The sequence below is a fragment of the Pelodiscus sinensis genome, chromosome 3 (genome assembly GCF_052426305.1).
Source record: "Pelodiscus sinensis isolate ZL-2025 chromosome 3, ASM5242630v1, whole genome shotgun sequence".
Taxonomy (NCBI): domain Eukaryota; kingdom Metazoa; phylum Chordata; order Testudines; family Trionychidae; genus Pelodiscus; species Pelodiscus sinensis.
Window position 1 is genome coordinate 142,619,458 of NC_143054.1, and position 27,204 is coordinate 142,646,661.

The following is a 27,204-nucleotide window of genomic DNA, read 5'->3' on the forward strand; positions in this document are numbered from 1 at the left end:
CATTCTTCTTGCAGGGCATCTGCCTGCTTTGTTTCAGTTCTCAGGCAAACCAGCCCAGGTAGTAAATTGCAACTTTATAATTGCCTGTCTTCACTGGCTTTGCCATAGGGACAAGAGTGTATAGATTCGTGGCTCCACAGCTGAAATGGGGAATTGAAACCAGTATCTGGAGCTCCAAAAGTACAAGACCTAAGGGAGTAACTCCATTAGTTGGCACTAAGTAGCAGTTTGTTATAATCCCTCAGTCCGGCCTCTGGGGGGGGCAGCAGCATGCCAAACCAGCGTCTTATACCAGGGGTTTTCAAACTCTGGGACACCGCTCCTGCAGCGTCCCTTGGCTAGGAATGGCAATCTGAGGCCAACGGGAGCAGTGATTGCCCGTACCTGGGGAGGTACAGGTAAACAGAGCATCTCGCAGCCAGCTAGTGGTTTGCCCTTACAAGCCACGACCCAGAGTTTGAAAACCCCTAGGCCCTAATCCAAAGGATGATATATTAAAGCTGTCATGCATAAGGCCTGACCCAGACACTCAGGGGATCCCAGGAGACCAACAGGTCTTTTCTTCCTCTTATTTCAGTGCCAATGTAAGTGTTCAGATATAGGCCCATAAATTCTCCCTCCTTGCTTGGCAATGGCTGGAATGAACCAAGTTGGATAGCTCTGCCATCTGGGATCCACTGGGGAGAAAACCTGATTTCCCCACCCCGTTCACTTGTAATGTGTTGTCACCCAGCAGGTGCTTTAGCTTGGAAGTGGGTGCTCCCAAGGGAGCCCAGCGGGGCTCAGAGAGGCCATGTGGCAGTTCATGAGAGGTGCCCACCCATCTACTAGGCACAACTGGGCTGTGCCTGGCCCTGTTGCTGTCAGCTAGCTATGGTGAATTTGATAGCAGTGAAATACACAGGATTTCCTGGACTGGAGCTGCAGGCCTCTGTGGATGGGGGACAAACACATACCTTCGCTCTTACAAACAATGTGCCACAACCCTTCTCTGGATCCTAGGCAGGGGACAGGCTGATTTAAAGGGACAGTGCAGCACAGAGGCACTAGCTGGGGCACTTCTCTCTGACCGGGCGAAGATGTCACCATTTGCTAGGTGGCTGAAGTGAGGGAAGCTGCTGGGAGACTGGGCCTTCCTGAATCGTGAGACCACCTCATGATCTGCAAAGTTTCATGAGGTGACATGAATAGGTAGCAGATTTAAAACAAACACAAGGAAGCATTTCTTCACATGACACACAGTCAGACTCTGAGACTCATTGCCAGGGGACGTTATGAATGCCAGAACTATAGCTGGGTTCAAAATAATTGGATAAGCCTGTGGAGGTTAGGTCCATCAACTGCTATTAGCCAGGATGATCAGAGAGAGACAGAACTCCATTCTCCGGTGTCTCTCAGCCTCTGACTGCTGGGACTGGACAACAGGGGATGGATCAGTCAAAATTGCCCTGTTCTGTACATTCCCTTTTCAGCATCTGGCACCAGCCACTGTCACAGACAGGAAGGATACAAGGCCTCCATGGACCATTGGTCTGTCCCAGAATGGACGTTCCAGTGTTAAAGTCAGCAAGCCAAGGGCTGGCAACCAGAGCGTGAATGAGTGAAATGATGTAAGAGAGAAAGAATTTGCCTCATCCCTACAGGCATCTTGCTGGCTCCATGGCAGCAGAGTCCAGAAAGCCACTTGTGATAAAGAGCTGGGCTGCTCAGCAGCAGCCTTTAGCTCAGAACTGTTCCTTATCTGAGGGACTGAGATAAGGCTGTTCCCAACCCAGGAGAAATGGAGCTGCTAGCAGGGCCTTAAGACTTTGTGTCTCCTTACTGCTGCAGCCTTTGGTGTGAACTGTGCACAGCACACAACACTCCAGGACTTTACTGTCTCCCCCAGCAAGCCCTATGGGAGCACCCCACCGTGGCCCAGTACCACCCACGCTGATGGGAGCAGTCTCCCATACATGGCACACACTTTCCTGGGGCATGGAGGAGGGGAGGATTGTTTCTCTGGCACAATCTCCGTGAAGGGCTTGACATGCTTCGGCCAAGCCAGGCTGCAGTGTTTCCAGAGCAGCTCCCTGGTCAGATCTAACTTTGTGACTAGAGCAAACAAAAGTCATTTGCTTAAAGCTTCAGCCCGCCCTGAATCTGGATCTGTGCTCTGCAGTGTATTGATTTTAAGAGAAAAAAGAGTTAAAGGCGCTGATAAGCTTTTGCACTGTTGTAATGTTTACTTACCAATACAAATCAAAGTTCCTTAAACAAGTGCAAGAACATAACTTTCAGCCCAATTGCTTCTTCTGTCTTAGGGGCTGGGAAAAGTAAAGTAAAACAAAACACGCTAAATTGTGTTGGGATGTTTGGCAAGATGTTTGCATCTTTTTTTAAAACTCCTAAATGAAAAAAAGTGGGTGGCATAGTTTATTCCCTCATTATTTTGTCCACCAATTAGGCCTCAGATTCGCCACATTATTTTTACTCTGTTGATTTCAGGACTCCTGTCTTTTTGTGGTATATTTAGTTTAATTTTAGCACAGTCCTTACCGTAAATCATATTAGTAGGCTTTTTTCTGTTTAGACTAATTTAGTTTCTCTGTCTGGTTCTCTTGCATTTGTTCATAACACTTAGTATTAAAAACAACTTGACCTATTTTCTGTAGTTCATTCCCAAGCCAGCATACAGTTATAGGTTATTGTAACAGCTGATAAACTTTTACATACTGTTTACATTGAAATTTACAAATAAAGTAATTTTTCAAGTCCAATAATTGCAACAATGTCTATCTCGTCCCACTCAGCTATGGCAGGCAAGTCCTTTTCCCAGAGCCTGGCTGGACTGCAGCAGGGCTGAGAGCGAGCTAGTTGAGCCCAGTGCAGAGATTCTTAGGGTTTTTTTTTTTTTTTTTTCCAAGTTTGGATAGCAATCAAAAGATAGAATGAGGGTTGTATGTGAAGGAGGAAGTTTGCCTGCCAGGTGGCACTGGTGCTCCCAATCCAGGAGCTGAGTAGATTGCCAGTTACTGTTTAACCAGCTGCAGCATTAGTCTGGGAGGCTTTTTCTCATATGCATCCAGCTAGGCGGATATAGTCTTTTCTCCTCTATGGAGACTTTGCTACTTTGATTCATGCCTTTGCCATCAAGATTGGATTTCTGCACCACCCTGTGTGTGTGTCTGCACCTTCAATCCAGGCAGAAGCTGGTGCTGCTCACTCAATGGTGTGTCTCGCCAGGCGCACATGTCGACAGTGCTCCAGGATGTGTGTTGTGGGAGTCTAGATGGTCCAAGATCATGATAGCCCCAATGGCTCTGGAGGATCTGCCTATCTGAGAGACTGCCTCTTCCCCATGCTGTACTGCTACAATAGAGGTTGTATGAAACAGAAGGGGCAGAGCATCCTATTGGCTTTGGAGCCCTCTTCCCCCTGGGTCCAAAATAGTCCACATCTGGGGGTCTTCTTTGGAGGGGTACTTTTGGAAGAGGGGGAAATTGCTAAGGGTCCTATATAGGGAGGGCTGGGTGCTTTCCCTTTATGTAAGACGTGATCTGTTGCTATTGGCTGTTTCAGAGTCGTGTCTCCCTGTTTGTTATACATTTGTCATGGCACTGTGCATACTGGCTTGTGTGTGTGTGTTATTGCAAGTAACTAAAGCTGGGAAGCCATTTGGGGAATGTTTAATAACAACTTAGCAACTGCTTAGATCTAAAGAGAAAACATTTTCTGAAGCATGATAAATAAACTCTGCCTTCCCGAAACATGGATTAAGTATTAGGCAGCTTTAGACAGAAGATAAATATTTACTGCAGAAAGCTATTAGGGAGATCAGTTAATTTTGGGCGCTGTTGTTTCAGGCTGTGTGCAAACTCAGGCAGGCTAGGTTGGAAGATTTTGTGCATGAATGTGATGGCTAGAGATTTTATCATTTTAAAATGAAGAGTAAGAAGCTGGATCCTGAGTCTGTGGGGAGAGGGAGCTCCATAGCTGTAGCACCTACAGGTGGTGGGTACTGCTTCCTTTATTGCTGGGGCAGGTAGAGCTGTGTGCATTCGCAGTGAGGGGGAGAAGGCATGGGAACACCACGTACTACTGCAGGCCTTTTAAATTTGCTGTATGCGTGATGCGGGGGGGGGACCAGGTATTGGTGGCTGGGAAGTGGGTTAGCCAGATCCAGCACCTGCTGGGATGTGGAAGTCAGTAGCTCTAAATTCCCATTCATCCCCAAATTCAGGTGGCTCAGTGATGTGGTTGGATAGGAAGCCCAAAACTCAGGCCTGTTGTCAGTGACACATCCTGGCATTTCTGGTGGCAAACATAGGGCAGGGGTTGGCTAGAGTCATGCCAGCCCTTAGCCCAGACGTTGGTTTGTTCTAGTGCAGGACATCTGATTTCAGCCTGGAGGGGTCCCCTAACCCCTTTACCATCCTCTGTTGTCAGGCCTGGCATTCAGCTGCTGGGACAGGCAGGTAGTGAAACCACAAAGGAATAGTGTGTCCTGCCAGGCACAGCCAGTCTGGGTTCTTCTGGCACCCTGCTACCCCAGGCACCTGAGCTACCTTGCAATGCCTGGGGTGCAGGGAGTAGCTACACAGGAGCGTGGAGCTCTGTTTTGAGGAGCAGGGCTCAGCAGGAAGGGCTCATTCTGATTTTTGCATGGCAGTAAGCACGCCCAGATGCCAAGGCAATGGAAACATTCTTAGGAGTCCGTAAGAAGCCCCCATTTCTGGGGAGCTCAGAGGCAGGGAGGCAGCACTGCGGTGGCAGCACCTGCACGTGAGTGCTGGAGGACGCAGATGGCACCGTAAGGGCCACAAAGAAGGGCTCTCTACGTGCCGTCTCTCGGGTGACGTGGAGCAGGCCCAGCGTGCTGCGTGGGGGAGGGCTGCTCTGGCGGTTAGGAATGGAGAAGCGAGCAGCCATGCAGTCTCAGAGGGAGGAGACCTCTGTGACCGCTCCCTCCCTTGCGAGGCCTTGATCCCTCCCAGCCGTCCATCTCCCTCTCATTGGATTTGATGAGCCTGGCTGGGCTCCAGCAGCTATTCTCTGCAGGGAGCTCTGTTCCTTCTCAGCACCCTGGCTCCAGCAGCAAAGCTGGATGATACATGCAGCTCTGTCCAGCCAGGAGCAGGTTGCACTCGCTGAGCGGGTCTGTCAGGGCACTGGCAGTGCAGGGTCCTGGGTGGGGGCCGTGATGTTGCCGCAAGGGGCTAGAGTTTGGAGGAATTCACTTGGGGCCTGGCTGGCAAGGCGAGAAAGGCTTCCCTGCAGCAGAGGGAGCAAGACCTGGGTAATAGGGAGAGGGTGGATGGGAGGTGGGCAGTGTGGTGCTGGGTATCGCTGTGTCCACGAGTCCAGCGATTCATTCTCTCTGCACCTGTCCCAGAGTAGCAAGAAATCCCTCATGGGCTCCCATGTTGGGTCACTCCTGGAACCCCTCTGCCAGCACGAGCCCATGTGATGCATAAGGAGTTTGCTGGGTCTTAGCTCAGTCCCTCCCAGGTGACATAGATGGGTCTCCTCTCCGTACCCTGCCGCAAGCATGTAGTGCCTCAGGACTCAGCTAGGTGGGCACTGGGCATGTGCTGAAACCCTCAGGCTTAGCACCACAGCCAAGGGGCTGTCCAATTGCAACCAGCCTCCCCTGCCTGCCCAGTGAAGTGCAGCCCTTAGGCAGTTAATTACTGCAGTAAGAGAAAGTGAATCATAGAATCATAGAACACTAGGACTGGAAGGGACCTCGAGAGGTCACCGAGTCCAGTCCCCTGCCTTCGTGGCAGGACCAAGCACTGTCTAGATCAGTGTTTCCCAATTGGTGCTCCACAGAATTCTGGGCTTCTGTGAAGCGAAAGCAGGGGTTCCGCAAAGAGCCGGCACTCCCCCGCCCCCTCTGAAACAGAGAGGGAGCCAGCTAACCAGCAGAGGCATAGGGAGGCAAGGGCAGAGGGAACAGCTGTTCCCAGCAGGCACACTAAGGGGGTGCCGGACAGGAGTGACCTCACGTTACCCACAGCAGGGAAGGAAGCACTTCCCCTCCCCAAAGGAGCCAGCACGCACTGCCTGAACTGCTGGGGCGGTGGCATCCGGCAACTTAGTTCCGCCGCCTTTCTGCGTGGTTTGGGGGGGCAGGGGAGGTCAGGAGACCCAGGGCTGCACAGCTCCGACTATGCAGGCAGCACACTCTGCCCTGGGACTCACTGTGCCCTCCTCCTCTGCAGGACAGCGTGGTGGAAGTAAGTTGCTGGAGTGCAAGAGCCCCTGTTGTTCAGGCAGCGTGCACGCCAACTGTTTGGGGAGGGGAAGTGCAGTCGCACACTCCCATAACCCGAGGTGCTGCAGGATTGCCAGGTACTGGTCCCAGCTGCCCCTGACCCCTGCCCAGACTCCCCACGCGTACCCTGTCCCCTGCCCCCACCAACACTGTCCCCAGCACCCAGCAGCACCCTGGCCCTGCCCCCAGCACTCTGCCACCCACCCTAGCACCACCCTGTCCCCAGCCCCAGCACCCCTGCCATTCACCCCAGGACCCAGCACCACCTTGTCCTTGTCCCCAGCACCCTGCCATCCACCCCAGGACCCAGCACCACCTTGTCCTTGTCCCAGCACCTGTCACCCACCCCAGTGCCCAGCAGGACCATGTCCCTGACACCAGCACCCTGACACCTACGCCAGCATCCTGCCCCAGCACTCTGCCACCTATGCCAGCATCCTGCCACCCAGCAGCACCCTCTCCTCAGCCCCAGCACCCACTAGCACTCTGTCCCCTGCCCCCACCAGCACTGTTGGGACCACATTAGTGAGGCTTGGGGGTTTTTGGAGGGTGTATTTTTTTAAGCATCTCACCTGTGTGGCCCCAACTGACTTTTCTGTGGGTCAGGGACCCTTGACTCAAAACAGGTTCCTCACCCTTCTCATAAATAAAGACAAAGCTGAAACCTTTTGAGTTTGACATAATATTTTATTTAAAAATGAAGCCTGGCCAACATGTCCGCAATTGGGGCCAAATCCCCATCTCACTGCAGCATCATAACACTCCTGCACCACCTGACCCCAAATCTGAGCCTATCATACACTGGAATCCCCGTCCTGAGCCTCTTACATCCCCACACTCCTGCATCCCCACATCCTCAGTCTTCTGCCACAACATTCCTGCACCATCCACACATCACAAATCTGTGACCTGAGCTCATCATACTCACAACCTTCCTGCCCTGGGCCCCTCACATATCCAGCCCAAACTCCTGCACCCTCACATCCACAAGCCCGTGGCTTGCTCAGCACCCCAACCTTCCACCTGAACCCAACACCCCCCAGCCTGGAGCCCCCTCCCCGAGCCAGCATCCCCTTCTCCTGCATCCAAATTCCTTCCCAGAGCTTGCACTTCTCACCCCTTCCCACACCCAAATCCCTCATTCCCACCCCAGAGCCCGCCCCTCCTGTCTCAACCCAGTGAGAGTGTATAAAGTCTGGGGATAGCAAGTGATGGAGAGGAGGGGAACAGAGAGGATGGGGCCTCAAGGAAGGGGTGGGGTCTTGGGGAAGGAATGTGGTTTTCATGCATTGGTGGGTTCCTCCCCCCCCCCTTTTTTTTTGCTTGACAAACCTAGAGGTTCCTTGAAATTCTGAAAAGGGTTCCATGGCCAAATAAAATTGGGAAACACTGGTCTAGACCAGGCCTGCACAACATACGGCCCGAGGGCTGCATGCAGCCCGCAGAGGCTCACTTTGCAGGCTATACCGACTTCAGGTGGCATGGCCCCATCCGATCTGCCGGCCGGCCGGAGGAGCGGAGCACCGCCGGGGAGAGGGAAGTGTGGCGATTCTTGCTGCCAGGTTGCCTGCATGCAGCTCTGGTGCAAGGCGGCAGGGCGCAAGCTAGAGGGCGGGACGCCGGCAGACGCCAGGATGCTGGCGTGACATGGCGTCATGACGTCACGGCCAGCGACCGCCGGATTCAAAAAGGCTCCAGCAGCCCCGCAACCTGGAAGGCAGAAGCCAGGTAGGGGAGGGGAAAGGGCTTGTGCAGAGGGGAAGGGGGCAGGTCAGGAGAAAGGGGAAGGCACCAAGGGGCAGGGTGCAGACAAATGTCAGGGGGCCAAGTGGAGACACGCATGGTGAGTTGGTTTTTTTTTTTTTTTTGGTTGGTTGGTTGGTTGGTTGGTTGGTTGGTTGGTTGTTTGCTCGACAAAAATGTTTTGCCTGGGTGTTCGGTATTTTTTGGGAGAGCATCCCTACTTGTGGCCCACAGCTGTTTTCTTTGGAGTAATGTGGCCCTTGCCGCTTTCCAAGTTGTGCAGGCCTGATCTAGACCATCCCTGATAAACAAGGTGCAGCCTGCTTTGGTGAGAGGGTAGAAGCTGGAAAGAAGGAAATGTTAGAGGTGTGGGAGTGGCAAAGGCAGTGAAGGGAGCTGTGTGTGCGGGAAGAATAAAGAACAAGGTGCGAGAGGTAGGAGTATGGCAGGGAAGAGAGGGGCTGAGGAGGGAGATATGGGAGAGGCTGCTGGCGTGCCAAGGGAAGGGAAAGATCACTTCCAAAGATGGCTGTGCAGGAGTGGGCACTGTAGTCAGCCTAGGCCTGAACTAATCCTTCCCAAGGAGGGCAGGGCAGGAGGAAGCTGTATATCTTATAGGCCTTTGGACTGGGTGGACTGGAAACCCTCTGCAGGCCGTGAGGATGGGGAAAGCCCCTGGCCATCAACCCTTGCCCTGCTTCCTGAGAGAACAAGTGGCTGTCCTCTCATATCCATACCGAGATGTCCTTCAGTCTGAATGAGTTGGGGAGAATCGAGGGGTCTGGCCAGGAGCCATGATCATGACTCCAGTGGTGCCAGCATTTAACACCTCTCCCTCCCAGCTGTGCCAGACGGCCCTGCTAGTGACACAGTGACCAGGGGCTGTAGTTTGGATTGAGCCTTATGCCAGACTCCCCCTTCCCCAGTCCAAGGGGCAGTGCACAGCTCTGAGCTTGGCCCAGCTGTGGGGAGGCAGCTGGCTGAGCTTCCCTGGTGGGCCCCTCGCAGGGCTGCAGCCTGAGTCAGACAATGCGGGTTTGTTTGTGCCTGCTGAGCTGGAAAGGCAGAGCCCGCCTTCCGGGCACCGCCGGCAAAGCAACCTATTGAGTCTCCACCCAGCACGACAAGCCATTGAGTCCCCATCAGGGGCTAGAGACACAAGTGGGTGGCCTTATCTGTGCTCCTGCGGGGAGAGCAGCCACAGCTCTGCCTGCCTGGGGGTGATGGAGCGGGTGCAGGCTGATTTGGGAATGCTAGACAGGTGCTTTCTGTCATTCCCCAGCAGAGGGCAGTCATTCCATGCCCTGGCATTGCCACTAAGCCAGGGCTTCTCAGGACACACTTTTTGGTGGCATAAAAGTATTTTTTCCTAAAATACTTGGGGGCATCAGCTTGAAGCCTTGTGTCCAGATCCCAAAGCCCCACCCCTAGGAGATGGGGCCTGAGAAAGGAGCCTGAGGGGACAGGGACCTATGTCTCCTGGGAGCACCAGCAGCCAACACTAAGGCAGCGTATGCAGAAGCACCATAGAGGGGCCTCTACTTCCCCCACCCCCATCAAGCTCAGATGGCTGAGAAACCCTAAGCAAAGCCCTGTGAAAATAGTGACTAGATCTGACCCCTTCTCCTGTTAGATCCAGGGCTGGGTCTAGGGTCCCCACAATACAGCATGGGCCTGGCCCAGCCTGGCTCTTAGTTAGCAGCTGTATGGGGGAGTCAATGATAAAAGTAGGAAAGGGAAACATGCAGGCAGTGTTTGGAGGGCTTTCCTGGCACTTAGCTATGAATTGCTTCTCCAGGGAAGGAGCGGGAGGCCCTAGGATGGATAGAGCCCCTGTGGGACGTGATATATAGCCTCCTCCTGCCTTTCCCTCCTTGGGAAGGATTAGTTCAGGCCTGCGCAAAATACAGCCCATGGGTCAGATCCAGCCCACCAAGCCACCAGATCTGACCTGCAGACACAGCGGGGAGCACCAGGCAGGCTCCCTGCTTGCCTTGCTCCACCTGCACACCACTCAGAAAAGCAGTTGCTGTGCTGTGTCTCTTTCAAAACTGTGAGTCCAGAGAGAAGGGGGGAAGGTTTCAGAAGGTGCCCCTGCCCCAGTACAATCCCCTAGATTGGTTTCTGACCAGAAACTGGCCAATGGGAGTGTGTGTTTGAATAACAGGCAGCCATGAAGTATCATGCCCCTCACCTCGAGCTCGTACTTATTCACACACACACACGCCTCTGCAGCCTGCGTGGGGGCAGGACAGGCTGGTTGGTGGGCACCTGAGAAACATGCTGGGCTGCTGGCTAGGAGTCACTCAGGGAAATCTCCTAGCCAAAGCTTGCCTCTGGCACCCCAGCTCCTCCCTCTCTCCAAACCTCTGCCCCCCTATGCCTACCTTCTACTTCACATATCCAAACATTCTGCCCCCCTCGTGCACCCATATCCCCTTCTATATTTGGCACCCCAATCCCCTGCCCCAGATCACAATCCCCTCTTGCCTTAGGTCACAACCCAAACCCCTGCACCTCCTCCTGTACCTCAGTCCCCTGCTGTAGGTCACAATCCCCTCCTGTCCTAGGTCACAACCCAAACCCCAGCACCCAAGTCCAGTGCCCCAGGTCACAACCACCTCCGCCCAAACCCCACACTCCCTCCTGCACCCTAATCCCTTACCCCAAGCGACCTTCTGCACCCAACCTCCATCCCAGACCCTGCTCCTCCTCCATTAATATGGAAGAGTGCGGCCCGCGACCACTTTCCAAGTTCTTGGAGTGGCCCCCCATGAAAAATTATTGCCCACCCCTGGAATAGATGGACTCTGCTGAGGCATCTCTGTCTCTGCTTTCTTTCCTGCTTTGAAGCCTCACTTTTCTCTACAGCCTGCGCTGGGTGGAATTAGGCTGGTTTATGACACTGGGCTGCCCACAGTGCTCTCCTGCTGTTAGCACTTTGTGCTGCAGCTTCTCAGCACTCAACTAAAAAATGTGTAGTCCTAGAGATGGTGAAGGGAAAACTTCAAATCGGGAGACAAAATGTTCAATGATGTCTGAGTCTTCAGGGAGCCTCAAGCAGTTGCTCTAGAGATAGTGATAGAGATGCAGCCGTGTTAGTCTGGTCTAACTGAAACAAAAGACAGAGCTATATAGCACTTTAAAGACTAACAAGATGGTTTATTAGGTGATGAGCTTTCATGGGCCAGACTCACTTCCTCAGATCAATTTGAAGTGGGTCAGGCCCACGAAAGCTCATCACCTAATAAACCATCTTGGTAGTCTTTAAAGTGCTGCATAGTCCTGTCTTTTGCTCTAGGGATGTGGGAGCTGCCCCCATGCTTCTCACGGAGGTGTTAATTATGAAGCAAAGATGAGGAGAGTGTCACCTTGTCAACTGTTTCACTTCAGGTTGCGTCATGCAAGAAAGGTGAGGGCAGGGCACACAGCGGAGATCTTCACAAGTCCATTGTGAGTGGTGATGCTAGCGGGTGGAACGCAAGCTGTGGGTGGACCTTGGAAGAGGACAGTAACATACTCTTCCCAGTCTGAGATGTGGAAACAAACCAGCCTGCATAAAGAAACCAGGTTAGTTTTCCAGCTGCCCTGCCACCCCTCCCACACTTCCTGTTCAAACACAGGAGGGCCAAGCTCTGTGTTTTGTTGTCATTCTCTGTCAAGGGGCTGTTCAGCAGGAGCTCTGTGAGCAATAACAGGAAAAGCCAACTCCCCCGGCTCTTTCACATGGAACTTCCACATTTTCAGATAATAGACATGATGGTGGATCTGCCGTGACCCTAGATCTCTGACCCTGCTCGGTAAAGTGAGGTGGTAAGAATAAAAGAATGTGTTACCCCCGCTCTGTGCTCCATCCCCAAAAACTAAGAACACACCAGGTGGCTGCTGTTGTTACCCTGGTTGGTGTTTTTTAATAGAGGCATTTGCATTATTTATTTTTGTCTACAAATGAATCATCAACAGATGTTCAGGTCTCATTTTTAACCCAATTCCTGGGCCCCTGCTTGTGGGTCTGTTTCCCATGGTCAATAACCTGCTGGGAGTGACGCTTGTGTATTGCTTGGGACAGATGGTTAAAATGCGCATATCCTGGGCCCCTTCCCCTTTTTTATAAGAAATGCAGTGACAAGGCAATCATTTCCTGCATCTGTAGGGACGTGCAGTGTGATTCTGCTCCACGTTAAGGATGTAAAATCCCAGTTAATGAGTTAACCAGTTAAACCATAGGTTTAACTGAAAAAAATTAAAAAACAACAAATGGTCCTGCAGCACCTTAGGGTATGTCTACACTGCCATCCTAGTTCGAACTAGGGTAGCTAATGTAGGCATTCAAACTTGCAAATGAAGCCCGGGATTTAAATATCCCGGGCTTCATTTGCATGTTCCCGGGCACTACCATTTTTAAATGCCCCGTAGTTTGAACTACCTGCCCGCGTCTACCCGCGGCATGGACTAGGTAGTTCGAATGAAAGTCCTAATTCGAACTACCATATTCCTCCAGCAAGGAGGTTTAATGGTAGTTTGAATTAGGAGCTTTAATTCGAACTACCTAGTCCATGCCACGGGTAGCCGTGGACAGGTAGTTCGAACTACGGGGCATTTAAAAATGGTGTTGCCCGGGAACATGCAAATGAAGCCCAGGATATTTAAATCCCGGGCTTCATTTGCAAGTACGAATGCCTACATTAGCCACCCGAGTTCTAACTACGGTGGCAATATAGACATACCCTTAGAGACTAACAAAACATGTAGTTTTGATGGTATCATGAGCTTTTGTGGACACAACCCACTTCTTCTGATGAATGGAGCAAGGGGTCCAGAGGTACAAATAAATAACAGAAAAGCAGGGAACATGGGGAGGGAAAGAGAAGAGAAAAAAAACATAGGGTTTAGTTAGGCTTCGTCTTCACTGTGAGTTTTTCTGGCAGAAAATATGCTAATGAGGAACTCATTAGCATAAGTTGTGACATTAGCATATTTTCTGCTGTTTCTTTTTGAGCAAAAAAAAATGCAGTGTGGACATTTATTTTTTGCGCAAAAAAACCTGTCCCAGAGAAGCATAAAGATCTTGAGCAAAATGGGTTTTTTGTGCAAAAAATAAATGTCCATGCTGCTTTTTTTGCGCAAAAACCCCTTCCGCAAAAAGAAACAGCAGAAAATATGCTAATGAAGTTGTGACTTATGCTAATGAGTCCCTCATTGGCATATTTTCTGCCAGGAAAAACTCGCAGTGAAGATGAAGCCTTAGAGTGTCCATGTTAAATGAGGCTAATAGAATGGGTGTAAGTGCCCAATACTTAGCTTTTGATGTCATTAAGGTGTTGAATGTAGCGCCCCATCCAGTTCATGTCTTTGTTCAAACCTTGATTAAATGTGTCAGATTTGAAAATGAAGGCAAGTTCCGCAGTTTCTCTCTCCAGCTGGCTTTTGAAATTGCTTTGTAAGAGTATAGTCACTTTTAGATCCATTAGGCAGGGCTTCTCAACATGCGGACCACACTGTATTTGTTGCGGCCTGTGGTGCGGTTTGGGTTTCCACGGGGCTCAACATGCAGCCCATCAGTGGGATCCTTTGAACATGACCTCCCGGGGGAACGCGCTCCACAACAGCAAGGTGTCTCCCAGGTGGGGTGAGCATTGAAAGATGCAAGCGGACAGGCTGGCTGGAACAGACAGGTACAGGGTGTTGGCATTTCTAGCCTCCACATGGAGGAGGTGCCGGGAGTGCTGGGAATTGTGGGAAGTGCTTTGTATTCATGCCCATCAGTGTGAAACCACCGAAGTGTGGTTGTGTATATTTCCATATATATTTGCATGTATATGCAACCACACTTAAGTTGTGGCCCTCAGCATGTGCTGTGAGTAACATTCTTCCAAAGTTGAGTAACCTTGCTTTAGTGAGTGCCTGGGCAAGTTAGAATGTTCCCCAGCAGGTTTCTGTGTGTTACCATTCCCTTCCCATAGAGACTGTCCACTTTGGCCAGTGTACATGGCAGAGGCACATTGCTGGCACTTGATGGCATAGATCACATTGGTGGATGTGCAGTTAAATGAGCCTCTGATGTGGTGGCTCATGTGGCTAGGTCCTGTGATGGTGTCACTTGTGTAGATAGAGTTGGCACTAGGGCTGATTGCAGGGGTGGGTCCTGGGTCAGTATGATGGAGGTGTACTGTGTGGTTACTGCAGAGAATTTGTTTGAGGTTAGGGGTGGTCTGTCGGCGAGGATTGGCCTGTCCCCAAGGCCTGTGAGAGTGTGATCTATGTCATCAAGTGCCAGCAATGCCCCTCGGCCATGTACATTAGCCACACTGGACAGTCTCTATGAGGAAGGATTAATGGACACAAAGCAGATATCTGAAAATGGTAACTTGTGCTAAGAGAGCCTGCCACTAGTGAGGGTTTCCCCAGTCCCAGATAAGCAGACTATGGAAGAGTGTCCTGCACGGCTGGTTTTATGGGCTTGTTTTAGTGTTAATGAGACACTAACAATGCAAAGTCTGTGCTTCTGCCTTTGCTCTCACAGAGCCCTTGGCAGCAGCAGTGACCCTTGGCATCCTGCCCACAGCTTCCAGGTCTCAGGATCAGCTTAGAACAGAAAACCCACTTGGAGAAATCCTGAATGGATTTGGTGCCAGCAGGTGCCAGGTTGAGCTCTGCAGACAGAGGGCCTCTCTGCACAGAGCAGAAACTTGGCCAGGCTACAGTAAAACTCCTCAGCCCGGCCTGGCAGGGACCTTCTTTAGATGGGAGCTCTAGCTCAGTGGCTCCTCAGCCTCTTGGCCTCTGCTGAGACTGTCAGCAAGTGGGCCAATAAGTGCCAGCAGTGATGGTGGGTCTTGTGCCATAGACACATGTCTAATGGGAACTGGGCTGAGAACCCACCAATTCACTTCACATATGGGCTCTTGAACATCTGTCAGAAGGGGACAACTCAGTCCCTGCTGCTCAGAGTTAGAATTGGAACCAGCAGTAGCCTAAAGGATAATGTCTGTTTGATCCAGCCTCCTGAGCTCTCCTGTACCTTTTATGCTGAGCTCCTTGACCCTGGACCTCTTGGTGCCAGCTGGCAACAGGCATGGGAGCAAATAAGAGTTACAGGATTGTGATTCCCCATTTGTTGATGTCTGTGGGTTCTGTTTCCATTTCTGCCACTAACTCATTGTGTGACACTGGGCGAGATGTTTCATTTCTTTTCACTTAGCTTTTGATGTCATTAGGGTGTTGAATCTATAACCCTGGGATTGTGCTAGTGTTTTACCTGTTGTGGAGGGGCTGGGAGGGTCCGTTAATGAACGGTTGTCAAGTGCTTCAGATCTCCAGGCAAAAGATGGAGACCTTCTATAGGGGTGCAAAGTGTAAAGGAGTCTAAACACACTGAGATCATACAAATATTGACCAGCTCTCAGGTCCTTAGAAATCAAATATTGGTCCAGGGAAATAATATTTTCTTAGATTATCTGGTGTATTGCCCAATGCCGAGGGCAAATCTCTCTTTCCGCTGCTGCCCTCAAAGACTGTTTGTTTGTTTGTTTTTTCCCTTTGGATTTTGTTACTTAAGTAGAAGTCATTGACTGGCGGAAAACAAATGAATCTTTCATGAAACATTTTGTAGGAAATGGGATGTGTAAAAGGAGATCATGTAGCACATTTATTATGGATTTTAAAAAGATAACTGAAAGGGAAGGAAACAAATGGCCCATTGATGAGGAATTTTCTGTCCCACACTCCATGTTTTGGCAGGTTTCAGAAGCTCCAGTGGGCTGGAACAAGCTCGGCTACAAGCACGGTTGGCATGTAGCTGTCACCCTAGAAATTAGTGCAACAACCTCTTTGCTTTCCCCTTGCTCCACTTGCTGCAGGGCTGTAGCAGAAGCAAATTGTCATGACACCCTGCGGATTCAGCTGTGTTAATGAGAACATTGCAGAGGGTGGGGCCAAAGCACTGCCCTCTCCCACCCACAAGGTCAGGAAGGAATAGTGGGCACACAGTCCCTAGTTATGCCTGTGTGTCTTCCCTGGGGATGGATATAAGGGGGGCTCTTACTTCCCGTAGATGCCAAGGCAGGAGTTGTAATACACCAGCTGAGGGTGTGGTTGCTATAATTTGTAAAGTCCCTGTACAAAGCCCAGCTTTTCTCAGGTTTGAGCAAAGGCGTCTTAGGTTTTTGTGGGTGTTTGTTCTTTCCAAATAGCTTGGAAGGAGTCCTGTGATGGCATATAAATCTTTTTTTTTTTTTGTGGTCGGTGACTGAGATATTATTGGAAAGGTATTTGGCAAGGCTATAGCTGCTACAGCAGAGGCTCCTAGCTGTTTGGGGATTAGGTGGAGTCACAGGATACAGGATGATTCATCTGCCTTGTAATGAAAACTCTTACACATAGACTGCGAGTCACTAATTGTGCTTCAGATCCAGGGCTACTTAATAGAATGAACGTCACCTTCTTCAGATCCACTTGTGTCTGGTGTGGTGATGTGAATGACTCGATGAAGGGCAGAGATGTTCGTAAATATCCGTGAGCTGTGCCCTGAAATTGCTTTCATCAGATTCACCTAATTGAGAGAAGCCTGCTTCAGTTTTGCCTTTAGCTGTTGCCAGAAGCTGTCATTTGCGGGGTGGAATTGAAGGAAGTAGGCCAGCCATTTGAGCTTTCCTTCTTGGGTAAGTTCTCATAATAAGTCTGTGTTGCCTGCCTGCTCTGCGGTGTTGCTGTGGCTGTGCTGATGTCAGAGCAACACAATAGGTGAGGTAATATATTTTACTGGACCAACTTCTGTTAGTGAGAAAGATCAGCTTTTGAGCCACACAGAGCTTTTCTTCAGGTGTAGGCGCCAAAGCTTGTCTCTTTCACTAATAGAAGTTGGGCCGATAAAAGATACGACCTCATGCACCTTGTCCTTCGGACCTGCCAGTACGGCTGTAAGGATTAGTCATTTAGGCCCTGCTCTGGCAATTGGATCCACAGGGGGCCAAGGGTTTGCCTGAACAGATGCAGTTGCAGGATCAGGACCTCATTATGCATTCAGTACAGGCAGTCCCCGACTTACGCGGATCCGACTTATGTCGGATCCGCAGTTACGAACAGGGCTCCCCGGAGGACACGGACTGCGGGACCTCGCGGTCCTGCCGCCCGTGTACTCCGGGGCTTTCTCCGCGTCTCCCTGGTCTGCAGACCAGGAAGACGCGGAGCAAAGCCGCGGGGGGGGCTCGGGCAGCGAGGCAGCCCAGGTGCGCCTGGGCTGCTCCGCTGCTGGCTTCCCCGCGGCTTTGCAAAGCCTCGGGAAAGCCGGCAGCGGAGCAGCCCGAGCCCCCCCGCGGCTTTGCAAAGCCTCAGGGAAGCCGGCAGCAGAGCAGCCCAGGCGCGCCTGGGCTGCCTCGCTGCCCGAGCCCCCGCGGCTTTGCAAAGCCTCGGGGAAGCCGGCAGCGGGACAGCCCAGACGCCCCGCAGCTGTCCCGCTGCTGGCGTCCTCAGAGGCTTTGCTCCCTGTCTCCCTGGCAGACCAGGGAGACTGGGAGCAAAGCCGCGGAGGACCCAGGTGGCAGGACCGTGGTGCGTCTCGGTCCGCCGCCCGCGTCTTCCTGGTCTGCTGGGGTGGGGGAGCGCAGCTAGTACGCCCCCCCCCCCCCCCAGCAGACTAGGCTTTTCTTCAGACGCCTGTGGCAGAGCAGCTGGGGCGCTGCCGGTTGGTCCCGCAGCGCCGCTCTGGGCGCTACTGGACCAACCCGGCAGCACCCCAGCTGCTCTGCCCCAGGCGTCCTGATTCAGCCGCTGCTGGTCAGTTTCAGCAGCGGCTGAATCAGGACGCCTGGGACAGAGCAGATGGGGTGCTGCTGGGTTGGTCCAGTAGCACTGAGGAGCGGCGCTACTGGAGCAACCCAGCAGCACCCCAGCTGCTCTGCCCCAGGCGTCCCCAAGTCAGCTTCTGCTGAAACTGACCAGCGCTGACTACAGGAAGCCCAAGGCAGAGTTGCTCTGCCCCGGGCTTCCTGGAATCAGCTGCTGATCAGTTTCAGCAGCAGCTGACTTGGGGATGCCTGGGGTTCTTAAGTTGATTCTGTATGTAAGTCAGAACTGGTGGTCAGTTTCAGCAGCGGCTGAATCTGGACGCCAGTTCCGACTTACATACAGATTCAACTTAAGAACAAACCTACAGTCCCTATCTTGTACGTAACCCGGGGACTGCCTGTACTTTGAAGATGAAAACTGCTATGTCCTGCTCTCTTTTGCTACATTCTGCTGGGTTTGGGTCTCCTCGTGGCCACTGGTGACTGCTGTGTGATTTGGTGCTAATGGATTTTAAGCTTAGAAACTGTACTGAAAGGCAATCAATGCCTGTGTCTGGAAATGCCTGCACCTCTTGCAAAGATTTGTGAATGAAAGTCTCTCCAGTGCTTTGAAGCTTGAAACTGCTTGTGACCGGGCGCCCATGTCCCAGGCTGCCCTCGTCCTCCGTCCAGGGAGGGGTCGTGCCTAACACCTTTCAGGTGTAACGCCCATCCCGGCGTTCAATCAGAGCCTGAGTACCCTTTGACGCGATACACGCACTTCCTGGCTCCTCGGCGGGTGCCGAGACCGATCAGGGTGGGTAGGGGGGCTCAGGCCCACCCCCACTCCAAGCCCCGACCCAGGGCCCTAAGAACCAGGGAAAGGAGCTTCTACCATGGTTCGGTTGGTGAGGGGTTCCGTCCCCACAACGCACCAACCCACGGACCGTCACAGCCGCGCCCTGGGTCACTTCCTACCTCCCGTGGTCAAGGGTCTGTGGTCTCAATGTTCCCACTGCTTCTCTCTCTCTCTGGGAGCCGTCTCCCGTCGCCCCCCCCCCTTTCCTCTTCCGCCGGTGGCTGCCTTTTGAGCCATCCTGCCGGCTCCATAGCTGGCGTCAGGGGGGGCGGGGCCGGGCCATCCCTCCTCCAATCCCCAGCACCATCCGAGAGGGTCTGTTCTGGCCGGGAACGTATGGCCGAGCCTCCTCCCGGCTCTTCTACCTTGGCTCCGCCCCCCCCCCCCCCCCCCGGTGCGGGCTGCCGCTGCTACGCCGGTTGCGTAGGGGGTGGAGCCTCGGGTGTCTGGCCCAATGCCGCCCGGCTGCAGGTGCGGCAGTGTTGGAGCCGTGGCCGGAGGGCAGCCTCCCCCTAGAGGGATGGGGACAGCACGGCCCCGTAGCGGGGAGCTGGAGCATCCCCGTCATACCGCTGAATACTACATTGATTGCGAACCTCTCGGGAACACAGCGGGATATGCACATCCTATCGAGAAGTAGAGACTTTCTAGAACACCCTCCCAGTCAGACGGAAGCGATGCTTCCCTTCCCCTGGTGTTCTGACTCAGTAGTTGTCCTTTGAGCACTCATGTACTTCCGGGAATTCCCCGGTTACAAATAATGGCTTTGTTGATGGCTCGTTCTGAGTGTTTATGAAATCCACAGCAGGTTCTTACCCTGAGTATTTCCTTCAGTTTATAGTTCTGAACCTTGCATTGCAGAGGCCCCCAGAGGGCATGAGGGGCTGGATTTTCAGAGGTGCTGAGCATTCATAGATTTCAGTGGGAGCTGCTGGTGTGTCTCACACCCAGCCAGAAGGCATATTAGAGATCATTAACTGATAGGTTCCCTGAGGAGTGAAGGCAAGTCTGAGTCTGATCTTGTTTCTTTCTGATGGCTTCGGAGTCTTTTTTTTTTTTAAGGTTCTATCTTTCCTCCCACAGTAAGATTTTTCCCTGACAGAGTTCCTATCATTTAGGACATGCCAATCTAGATGGGAGAAAGCTCTGAGAAAGAGGCTATTGGACAGACTCCACATACTCCTAGTAAAACGGGCCTGAATTCCACATCATTCTGATGTAGCGGATGGGAGATTTATTAAGAGCTTTATTTACAAGACAAAAGAAACTTTTTAATGACTTGGATCTGAAATGAATAATACACTCAGTACCCTCGGTTTTTTATTTTATGCTGTTCCACCAAAATGCAGTTGGCCATAGAGTTTTATATTACAATACATAACTGAAGCGATGGAGTAATCAAAAGGGAAGTGGGGGTGGGGAGTTGACACTGGAATAAGGACATTAGCTGGATGTGTCAGCTAAAGTTACAGCAGAGACCTAGATAACAAGAGCTTCAGAGAGGGGTAGCTGAGTTAGTCTGTAACTGGAAACACTTAAAAAACAACAAACAGTCTAGCAGCACTTTAAAGATTAACAAAACATGTAGCTGATATCATGAGCTTTCATGGGCACAGCCCACTTCTTCAGAAGACAGCTATTTGTTGTTTTTCCTAGATAACAAGGTTGCTCTCTAAGTGTTTGTCTAAACTACATCCCTTTTTCGATAAAGGGATGTAAATTAGACTTATCAAAATTGCAAATGAAGCTGGGATTTGAATTTCCCGTGCTTTATTTGCATAATGGCGGCTGCAATTTTTTTTCAAAAAGCCACTTTTCGGAAAAAATACATGGTCAAGATGGGGAACTTTCGACAGAAATGCCCTGTTTCGAAAGATCCTGTAACCCTCAAAAAATGCCATTATGCAAATGAAGCGAGGGAAATTCAAATCCCGGCTTCATTTGCAAGTTTGATATGTTTAATTTACATCCCTTTCAAAAAAGGGATGTAGTTTAGCTATACCTTAATTTGCCACCATTAGGTCTCAGAGTCAGTGCCTCGCCGAGGTGGATGAGCTGGTTTCAGGCTGTTTGCATGCTCGGGCATCACTGCTTTGGTTATATTTGGATCGTATTTTCTAGGTTTTTTTGCAAATGTAAAGGCTACAGACATCTTTTTGTTTTCTAAATGACAGCTCAGTGCTGGAGCATGATTCTTCAGTGAGGCTTGGATTCTAGAGCATATCTCACAGCTGCAGATGTCTGATGGCCAAGAGTAATCTTGCCCTATGAGTTAGAAAAGCTGGGCTCTATTGTAGGTTTTCCCAGTTCTACTTTCTGTCGCCATCTGAACCTGATGCAAAGTCGGATTTTTTGTGCGTGTTTCTCTTAACGTAGGAGAGCTGCAATAGGAAAGATTTTCGGTAAGCAGCTGTAGTTTCCGTTTCCTGCCATTGCTGTTGGTTCTGGGTTCTTTGCGACAGCCCTGTCTGAATGAATTACACATAGGAAGGGGTACTGTGTACGGAAATCAGCTGACTAACTTTGAGTGGCATTTTCCAGGGCATGAGCACAGGTTACTTTTCATACAATGGCGTGTTTGGAATTAATCTAACACGATCAGTTTAATTACAGTATGACAGCTGGAAATATTGGCTGATTGTGTTTGTCCTGATCAAGGGCAGGCTTGGACTGGTTTGTGGTGAGACAAAGTAACTGATTTCCTCTGTTGACCCCCATCACTTACTGCACCATATATGATTTAATTAAAAAACATTCTAGTTTCCATGGTTGCAAATAGGGATGTAATAGTGTAGTCGATTAACTGATTATCCGATAAGCAAAAGCTTATAGGTTAATGCTATAGACTACATGCATTTTACCCTCTCCCCACCCCCCACCATGGACAGGGGCTGCTGCCACCCCACGCTGCTGCCTCTGTATCAGAGGCAGCACCACAAGGTGACAGGCAGCCAGTCCACGAGAGGAGCTGGTTTTTAAATTGGCTCTCCTCAAGGACCAGCTCCTGCCTGGCACCCGCGCAGGGTGGCAAGGGACTCCTTGGGAGTGGGGCCAGAGTGAACTGGCTGCCAGCCCCGCCCCTGGTCAACTATTCTATAGTCCCTAACTGATAAGAATTCATGAGGTTACTCAACTATTCAATTAACTGGCCCAAGGCACATCTCCTTTAACATGTGTTGAAACTGCTTGAATTAAAGCTGCAGCCTGGTTTACACTAGGAACTTACACTGGTATAGCCAGGGGCATGCAAAATCCACACTGAGACATAATCATAGTGACCTAACTCTACATCGATGGAAGAATTCTTCCATTGACCTAGCCAGGGCCAGCCTAAGAAAAATAGTGCCCTGGGCAAACTTGTATTTTTACATCCCTTGAGTTTATGTATGTAGTAGTGTTAGTGAAAATTTCAGAAATAAAGTAAAGTTTTCATACATTTATTCAAAAAATGAACACAAATTGATTGTTTTATTAAAATAATAAACTATGTAAGTCATAAAAATGTAATGGCTAAGTGTCAAACTAAACATTAAACTCAACACTAAACTAATGAATAACAGATACAAAATGTTGTTCGGCAAGATGCTACAAAGGCAGCGCTGTGAGCCTTTGCTGCTGAAAACTGTAACATTATTGTGAAGGTAAGATTGTGAGCCACAGCATCCTCCATAGACAGGGGGTGGAATTGGAGTCTCAGGAGATGAAGGGACAAGGCAAATCCTTGGGGACACGTGAAGGAAGCTGCTCAGTCTTTTGCTCCCCTGGGGACAGAGCCTGCTGTTGTCCCTTGCTAAGGGCATTGTCATTATCAGTGCTTCTGGGCCAAGCCCTTCCTTTGAGGGCTACATGGGGAATGGATCATTTTCGATCAAGTATTTACCCTAAGACAGGAGGCACAGAGGGCGGCTGCTGTGTGTGAATGGCATCAGATTGTGAAATGAAACAGCAGGTGAAAAACCTGAGTGGGTCACTCACCCTTCAGTGGGTTCTTCCTCCACCGTTTGAGCTGCTCTACAGAAGCCCTAGTAGCTCCCTTGCTACTTGCCCCTTATGCCTGGTGCTTGACCTGCAGTTCAAGGCAAGCTCCATGCCAGATGGGGGCTGCATCTTGCCTGGGCCCATGGCCCTCCTGCAGGCCTCTGGCCACTCCTGACTCATCAGGGGTGCCATTTCAGATTGTAGGGGGAGGCAACTTGAACTGTCATTCCAGAGCAGGGGTGGGCAAGAGGCAGCTAGCGGGCTGGATCCGGCCCATCAACCCACTGGATCCCTTGCTACAGAGTAGCTACAGCCACTTAAAACAGCAGGCTGCTAATTGCTTTGCAGTCTGGGCAGGGAGGAGAAAGCTTTGTGCTCTGTCTCTGCCCCCTAGCAAAATATATCAGCTCCCATTGGCCAATTTCTAGCCAATAGGAACTGAGAAATTTTGCTGCCAGTGGGGGCAGTAAATGAAGTCTCCTCCCTCTCACCTCTTCCGCCTCCCTCCCTGTGCTGGAGCAGAGCCATGTAGAGCAGCTGTCTAGCACACAGGCAGGGTTCTTGTAGAGCTGCTGGCTGGGAGCTGCCTATGTAAGTGCCTCCCAGTCAGAGCCTGTCTCTGGCTCCCTATCCCCTCTTCCTCCCCCAATTAACTATCCCAGGCCACCACCCAAACCTCCTGTATCCCCTCTCCCCACCTCCTTCAGGTCATAACTCCCTCCCAGATCCTGCACCCCCTTCTATACCCCTCCCCCATGCCAGAATCCTCTCCTGCACCCATAACCGTTCCTAGACCCTGCACCCCAAGTCCCTGCCCCAGATCATAACCCCCTCCTTCATCTAAACTCCCTCGCAGACCTCACACTCCCTCCTGCACCCCAGTCCTCTATCCCAAGCTCCCTTCTGCACCCACCCACAGACCAGTTTCTGCACCCTCTCCACAGAAGTGCAGCCCTTGACCATTTACCAAAATCTTGGCGTGACCCCCCCCATTAAAAATTATTGCCTTCCCCCTGTTTCAGAGGATACTTAAGCCCCTGAAATCTGTGGTGGGCTGTGTCTACATTGGCCCCTATTCCGTAATACTTTCAAGTAGGAATAAGAGATCCTCCGGAAAAGAGCTTATTTTCCGGAGGATCGTGTCCAGACTGGGGCTTTTCTCCGGCTTATCTACAAGCCGGAAAAAAGCGGCAGCCATGTTAGTGCAAATGCCGCGGGGGATATTTAAATATCCCCCGCGGATTTGCCTATTCCAAAGTGCTACATTTGCATCCCTATTACGGAATAGGGGCCAATGTAGACACAGCCGTGGTGTTTTTTTGCAAATAACGTAGAAGTTAGCTGTTGATTAGACAGTACACACAAATCCTGAAGTATTTACATCTGTAATAAATAAATTATTTACAGATAGGGAAAGCAAGAAAAATGCTTCTTGAGAACTTGTTAGTATTAAAATTGAGTGATATAAATTTCTGAACTGGGCTTGTTATAACTAGTCGAGTGAATGAATAGATAAATCAACAAATCATGTCTGGTTTTAGGATATTTATTTTCTATATCTTGGTATGCGATAGACAGTTAGTGGCTTTGCTGTTTTGTTGTAGTCATATTGTTTCCCAGAGGAGAGTCACAAGGAGAATGAGGTAATATCTTTAATTGGATCAAATACAGTTGGTGAAAGAGACAACCTTTGGAACTCCTCAGAGCTCTTCTCCAGGGCTATGTCTACACTCGTGGCTTCTTGCGCAAGTAATATGCAAATGAAGCTAAGCGTGGAATATCGCCAAGCCTCATTTGCATACCTAATGAGCCACCATTTTTTTCAGAAGAGGCTCTTGCGCAAGGAGCATCTACACTGCCCCTTCTTGCACAAGAAAAACCCTCTTGCGCAATGCCGTTCTTCCTGAAAAGTAATAGGTGTAATGGCATTGCGCAAGAGGGTTTTTCTTGCGCAAGAAGGGGCAGTGTAGATGCTCCTTCTTGAGCAAGAGCCTCTTCTGAAAAAAAATGGTAGCTCATTAGATATTCAAATGAGGCTCAGCGATATTCCATGCTTAGCCTCATTTGCATATTACTTGCTCAAGAAGCCGCAAGTGTAGACATAGTCCAGGTCAGCAGAACTCAAAAGGGCTGATCTCTCACCAACCAAAGCTGTTCCAAATAAAATTACCTCATCCACCTTGTCTCTCTCTCTTTTTATATTTTAAAGCTTGAACTCTTTGAATCTCAATTTCTACTGTCATTAGAAAATTATCTGGCCTCCCCCCATAATTTCCCACAACTGCTTCTCAGAGGGATGTGGAGTATCTACGGCGCTGACCAGAGAACCTCCCCTGTTGGCATAGGTAGTGTCTACAATGCAGCGGAGCAGTTGCTCCATTGTAGTATTTTAAATGTAGACACAGTTTTAGGGCTTGTCTACACAGCCACTTTACAATGCTGTAACTTTCTTTCTTAAGATGTGAAAAAACACTCCTCCCCCCCCACACACACACATTATAGCACCATAAAACCCCAGTGTAAACAGCCCTCTTAGCTACTTCCCTCATGGAGCTGGTGTACTGGAGTACAGGGACCGCTCTCTCCCAGCATCAAGGCCGTGACCACACTGCTGCATTAAAGCACTTCCATGGCAGTGCTTTATATTCGGCAGTGTAGACAAAGCCTTAGGGTATGTCTACACTGCACACTTATATCAAAATAAGCTTTTCTGAAAGAAATATTCTGAAATAGGTTATTTTGAAATACAGGGAAGCCTCAAAATTAGTCTGAGGCAGGCTCCCCTAATGTGGATGAACTACTTCCATTTAGAGCCCCAGGAAGCATTGGGGAATTACTATGAATGGCCCGGGGGAGGAGCTACTTCGAAATAGCAGAAGTGTGGACGCTCCACTGCTGCTATTCCAAAATAGCTATTTCGGAATAGGTGTTATTCCTCGTGGAATAAAGTTTACAGAAGTCAGAATAGGCCATCCGTGATTTCAGATTTATTTTGAAATAACGGAATTGCTGTGTGGATGCTCATATTGCTATTTTGGAATAATAGGCGTTATTCCGAAGTAACGTTGCTGTGTAGATGCACCCTTTGACTCTCTGCTGTCCTGCCTATGCTGACGTCACACCTTAGCTCCTAGTCTCGACAAGGCCAGACAGAGAACACACATGTTCTGGTGCTTTGGGAAATGTATTGCAACACGCACCCAGCCTGGGGACAGCCAACATGGGACATCAGCCAGAAGCAGAACTGGTCTGTTGAGGTAAGCAGAGACGCCAGGGATGCTGTGGGGATGCTGTGTGTAGACCCCTGAGAGTCCATGCCAGAGTGTTCTGTAGCAGAGGAAGTTTATTCTGTAGTTTATTGGTTAAAGCACAGGTATGGGAGCCTGGAATTCCTGCCTCTGCCCCAACTCACCAGGTGACCATAGGCAAGTCATTGTCCCCATCTGCGATATTAGGAGGATACTAACCCATGAAGTGGGCTTGCAAAGCTGAATTCGTTAATGTCTGTGAAGTACTTTGAGATTTGCACGTGGAAGGGGCCAGAAATGGGCAGAGCAATCATTGAGTGATGCCCGAGCAGCTGTTTGGAGTAGCAGTGACTTTGAGAAGCCAGCCAGTTAGAAACAGGGCTGCTCCTGGCCCTGTGCGTTCCTCTCCTTGGCTGATGTGTGCGGAGGACTAGGATGCGAAAAAGAGCTTTTTGCCCCTTTGGAGGCTTCTTGCCCCGCTGCAGTGAAGGTGGCCCTGTGACAACCCTGAGGTCAGCTGGGGAATAAGGGCAGGAGTAGCAGGTGAGGAGGCAAAGAGCCTATGTTCGGGCCAAGGCCTTTGGCAGTACAGTGAATGGAGAGGAGAAAGCCTGGGGCACTCCCAATAAAACTTATAGAAGACGCCAGTGGCTTATGCATCTCTGGAATGATAAATAAACCCTGGCATCTCCTGGCTGCTGCTGCTTATTTAATAGGTGCCCAGGACAGAGTGGGGTTTATTGAAGAGGGAACTGGCCCACTGCCAACAGCTGTGGTGCCTGGCAGACAAGTCAAGAGCCTTGTTAAGATTCATCCCTAGCCCCTCACCTTGTAAATATCTATGACTGGGGGCTGGCTTCTGAATGCAGAAGGCTACACCTGGTGCCCTGCAGAGCGCAGGGAACCCTGGAGTGGGCAGCAGCAGAGAACAAAGGAGGAGGTGGTGCCCATCAGAAAAGACGGGCAGCGGGCGGAAGGAGGCGAGAGGGACTAACAGCTGGGGCGGGTGCCAGCCATGAGGAGGCGGGGATGGGCTGAAGGCGGCAGGGTGCCAGGGAGGAGAGGGCGGAGGGAGGGTATTTGGTGGCGGGGAAGAAGCCGGGAGGGCGGGGACAGGGGCGGAGCCGGGGGGAAGCGGGGCCGGCCTAGCGCTCTGGGTACTGGGGGCCCCCTCCACTCGGCGCTCAGCATCTGCAGCGCGCCAACAGACGGAGCCTGGCCGCGGGGAGCCTCCCGGAGCAGGTGGGTGAAGCCGGCGCACGGACCCTCCTTCCCGCCCGCTGCCGCCGCCCCGGAACATCCACGTGCTCGCGGGGGGGCGCTAAGTCCCGGCGCCCTGCCCCGGCTCGTCCT

At 50.9% G+C, this 27,204-nt stretch overlaps 1 protein-coding gene across 7 annotated transcripts in view; it reads left to right on the forward strand.

Annotated features, from left to right (window-relative positions):
- The window catches only part of SLC29A1 (solute carrier family 29 member 1 (Augustine blood group)), a 78,096-nt gene that overhangs the window by 8,382 nt on the left and 42,510 nt on the right, over window positions 1-27,204 (forward strand). Inside the window, exons 1-2 of one of the 7 annotated variants that reach the window (XM_075925045.2) lie at window positions 3,020-3,211; window positions 11,396-11,572. The exons of 1 other annotated variant lie outside the window; for it this stretch is intronic. The gene's annotated coding sequence lies outside the window, so the exon portion shown is untranslated. 5 more of the 7 variants (XM_075925043.2, XM_075925042.2, XM_075925044.2 and 2 more) reach the window with 5 other exon arrangements.